The following is a 4,858-nucleotide window of genomic DNA, read 5'->3' as shown; positions in this document are numbered from 1 at the left end:
AATAGACATATACCAAAGGTTTTGGTATATGTCTATTATGTGATACCTTATTATATGTTTTGGACCAAAACATATACTAAGGTATCACACCAGTGTATTTACATGAATTAAAACAACAAAAGCAACATTATAATGTACATATAAATGCATAAGTGCTTCCTGAACACACCAATACTTACAAAGGGCACATTTAGCGTTTTTTAAACCTTTTTTCTTTCTTATTTTTCAGAACTTTACCGGAGAAAATACATCAAAGCTTGTTTTATGGTGAGAGCACTCACTACGTCACGTATTCTGAACGTACAATATAACGAAGATCTGATGTCTCACTCTGTTTAGAGTTCAAAACCAAACATTCTAACAGATTGAAGCATAAATTTTCTTAAACTAATTATTAACTCTGAACTTATTTATTACCTTTTGTATGTAACTTAGTCACGTAATGAACTTATTGCTGTCTTTAAATAAAAGGCAGCTCACCTGCGGCTCGACTTTTCAATCAGGCGAACTTTCTGACAGACTGATGTGACGTCAGCCCGTGGCGGGAGTCCCATGCTCCGGCGGCGGGAGGCGGTGAAATGTAAACAGCTGCATTCAGCAGATCAGGACGCAGGAGAGGTGCGCCCTGAACGGTCCTATCTCTTGTACTGAAGAGGAGCTACTGCGCATGTGCAACTTTTAACGAGAGTCTATGGACAAAGATTTTTGCGCCCCGGGGCGGAAATACGTCACCAATCAGACAACGTCGAAGAACGAAACAACTTTACTTATCATTAACTATAAAATTTTTATCTTACACAACTAAAAATATATATACATATATTTAGAAATATTTTTAATGAACTATTTAATTTTTAATTTTTTTTAATGTCTTATTCAAGGTAATGTGAGTGGTGGGGCGGCGCCCTAGCGCCCTCTATTGGCCAGCCGCCACTGCTGGGAAATAAGAATAGTCTTGACAGATTTGTGAATAATAATCTTAATAATAATAATAATAATAATAATAATAATGAAGTTAGGCACCAGCTACCTGCGACCCGGAATGGAGAAGCGGTTAAAGAAAATGGATGGATGGATGGATAATAATGAAGTTACTCCAGCATTAGGTTGTTTTCTGTGTTTTTGTGTGTATGTAAACTTTTCTGGAAACAGTGCTGTGTTAAAAAAGATAAGTCTTGTTTTGGAAAGACAGCATTCCCAAGTGCTCACGTGTTAGTTCACACATGTGGAGAACAACATCTGCCCCCCGTCTTTTTGTAGAATACTGCACCGACGTAAGCGCAAAGTATAAACGCCCCCACCATGCGCTCAGGTCTGCGCGTTGTTTGCGACGGACTCCAATGAGCCCTGAGGCCGAGCCGCCTTCATCTACTTGGAGTTAGCAGGTCGTCAGAGCCGCAACAATAAACATCAAACGAGCGGGCTTAACCAAACACAACATCCCAAACATTTCAAACCCAGCAGGACTCTCAGACAGATGCTGGTCCATTCTAAGAACAAAACACCCAAACACAAACTGAGCGGTGTGGTGTCTGCAGTTCAGTGCAGCGAGGAGTGTTCAAAACTATATTAGCCAAACTAAACAGCTTCTCCACAGATACATGGTTCAACACAGGAGAGTCAGTTCTTCAGGACAGGACTCAGCTGTTCACCTACACCTCAAGGATAAGGGAAACTTTTTTGAGGACCAAAATGTTTGTATTTTCGACCGTGAACACAGATGGTTTGAGGGGGGGTGAGGGAAGCCATCTATGTTAAATGAGAAAAAACTATTTTAAACAGAGGAAGAGGTTTCAGATTTCAGAGCATTAGATCTAATCCCCAGTCAGTTTCACTCCAATCAAAACCTGCATTCATGTAACCAGAGTGGCCCATCAGTGAGTCATGCTAACAAGGACCCTAACAAGCCTCTTTTATTAGGAGAGTGAGTATAATTTGCACGTGAATCCATACTACTGAACATCTCAGCTTTAAAAGTCAAACTTCACATTCTCTGCTTTTTGAATTGAGATATTCGTTTTTAACCCTTTTTTAGATTTACCATGTCCTGGATGACTGAGAATCTACACCAGCTAATTCTTACAGACCAAAAACAAAATGTTAGGACAACTCTAAATTGTTCTTAGTTGTGAGTGTGAATGGTTGTTTTTCTCTCTGTGTCTCTGTGATGGACTTGAGACCTGTCCAGAGTGTCCCCCGCCTCTCACACAGTGACTGCTGGAGATACACACCAGCTCAAAGTGACCCTGCACGGAAAAGGCGAGTATAGCAAATGGATGGATTGATTTACCTCATGTAAATGGACCTTAATGTCTGTGAGCGCTGCTGATCAGGAATCACCTTTCTGGAATTAGAAACTCTGAAGAATTTATTAAACTTTAAAAAATATAGAATCTTTTATTTTTTGCAGTTAGATCAAAATGTAAAAAGATGGGGCAGCGCTCCTTACTTTCTGATTCATTAGCTAATGATTTGGTCCAATAATACAGAAAAACAGTAGACAAAGAACTGGGTTGTTCCCTCACAAACACCTCCAGCAGACAGAGGCAGGTTACTGCATGCTTCACTTCTGGGCTTTTTAAAAGGTTGTTTAATATCAGATCAAGAAGAATATATATATATAATAAATATATATGAAATACATTAGCACTTCGGTAGAAAAATATAACATAATACAAGTATCTGCAACCATTATATTTGTCATGAGTTCCCTTCTGCCTTTGTCTCTCCACCCACTCTCCCTCCCTTCCCTGTTGATTGTTTCATTGCCACCACCTGTGCTGCCCTCTATTTAAACACCTGTTATTCACCTGCTCTAACACTTGGACTATGAGATTGTCTGCCTTGTTACAGGTTTCAAGCCTTCATAGTCCAAGTGTTTGCCAGCCTTTTTGACCCTGCCCGTTCTCGACCACTCTTTTGCCTTGCCCATACCTGTCTGTGAGTATTTTTTTTTTATCTCCTGTTGCAGAACCTTGCCTGACTCTGACTCTGTTTAAGCCAACTGTATTCTGGATCCCCGCTGCCTGAGACCTCCCTTATATGACCCTGGACTTTCTACGGACCATAAATCTTTGGATGGTGGATACAAGAGGCTCTGCTTTCAGAGAACTTCCCCAGGACCTCAAGGCCCCTCATTCAGCCCTGCAGCAGCAGGATTCTTGGGTCCAGAGAGACCCCGAGCCCTGGACAAGGCTGGGCCACTCCAGACACCATCCCTTTTTGAACTTTAATAAACTTTTTTTCAGTTAATCCTCGTCTTGGTTGTGTGTTGGGTTCTGGCTCTTTTCCTCCTAACTTTACAATACAATCTCGCCAGAATGAACCTGCAGCCAAATCAGGATTGGTGTTCGAAGGTAGAAACTTCGATTACTGGCCTAAAAAGAAGTGTTCAGGAGATTTTACAGGGACTCGCTATTCTTAAGGCCTCTCAAACTCAAGCCAGCGCCCCTGTCACACAGCCTGCCCCGCCTTCTGTCACGCCTACAGCAAGTGCTTACAGTGAACCTAAGATTCCTCCTCCTGAGCGTTTTGATGGGGATCCTGAACATTGCAGGCCCTTACTGACCCAGTGCTCACTGATTTTTGAACTCCTGCCTTCCCTTCTGAACATTCCAAGGTGGCCTACACCATCTCTCTACTATCTGGTAAGGCAAAGCAGTGGGGGACTTGTGAGTGGGAGAATGATTTGGGTAGTTGCAACACATTTTGTAATTTTTTTTTTTTCTGATGAAATGAAGAGTGTTTGATCCAGTCCGTCCAGGGAGGGAAGCTGCTAGAAAGCTGTTTTCACTTAAGCAGGGCTCCCAACCTGTGACTGACTATATAATCAATTTCCATGCCTTGAAGTCCAGCTGTCTGTGGGATAAGGAGGCCCTGTTTGGTTTTTTTTTGGTTTGTTTTTTTACACCAGGGTCTGTCAGAGGAGATTAAGGATGAGCTTGCTACGCAGGATCCTCCAAGCACCCTCAAGGCTTTGAACAACTAGCCACCCGGATTGATCAGCGCCTTCATGAACGAAGAAGGGAGAAGTCTTCTTCCTATCAAAGAGAAGTCTCCAGGGTTCAGGTTAGCCCATGCATTTTGCCACAAGCCCCCACGCCCTCTTCAGTTTGTGCTGAGGAACCCATGCAATTGGGAAGGACCAGGCTCTCTGCTGAGGAGAGAGAGACGGTTCAGAGATCGCTTATGTTTCTACTGTGGAGAAAGGAACCACCGTTCTCTTAATTGTCCATTAAAAGGACAGGCTCAGTAAAGCAGGGGCGGTCTTTACTGAACCCTATGTTAAGATCCAAGGAACCACCTCACAACCAATGCTCAATCAGATTCCCTGATTCTTCTGGGGACGAGTTTCCTGTTTTCATTGATTCTGGGGCAGATGCTGACTTTATTGATGTCCACCTTGCCCATAAGCTCCTCCTGGAGTTGGAGCCTCTTGAGAGACCATGTGATATATTTGCCATTGATGGTCATCTTATTGACCGAATAACTCACCAGACTAAACCTGTATCTGTACTGATTTCAGGAAACCACTACGAGCAAATCTCATTTCTACTGACTCAGTCTTCAGAAATTCTGGTGATTCTGGGGCATCCATGGCTGATCAAACACAATCCTGTCATCAATTGGGTCACTGGTGAGGTCTAGTCTTGGGGTCCACTCTGCTCCACATCTTGTCTGAGAGAAGCTCCTACCATGACCCTGTCTCCTGAGGCTGACCATGATCATCCTAATTTGTCTAAAGTCCCTGAAGTATATCATTATCTACGTGAAGTTTTAACAAATCTAAAGCCACCTCTCTGCCTCCCCACAGACATTATGATTGTGCCATTGACCTTCAACCAGGAACCCCCCCCCC

General features: G+C 42.8%; 1 protein-coding gene across 5 annotated transcripts in view; it reads left to right on the top strand.

Annotated features, from left to right (window-relative positions):
* Positions 1-4,858, top strand: part of LOC108249788 (apoptosis-stimulating of p53 protein 2) — a 54,724-nt gene that overhangs the window by 15,923 nt on the left and 33,943 nt on the right. The gene's annotated exons all lie outside the window — the stretch shown is intronic.

Source organism: Kryptolebias marmoratus, linkage group LG6, assembly GCF_001649575.2.
Source record: "Kryptolebias marmoratus isolate JLee-2015 linkage group LG6, ASM164957v2, whole genome shotgun sequence".
In the NCBI taxonomy this organism is placed as follows: Eukaryota; Metazoa; Chordata; class Actinopteri; order Cyprinodontiformes; family Rivulidae; genus Kryptolebias; species Kryptolebias marmoratus.
Note: the sequence above shows the minus strand (reverse complement) of the source record. Positions and strands in the feature narration are given on the sequence as shown.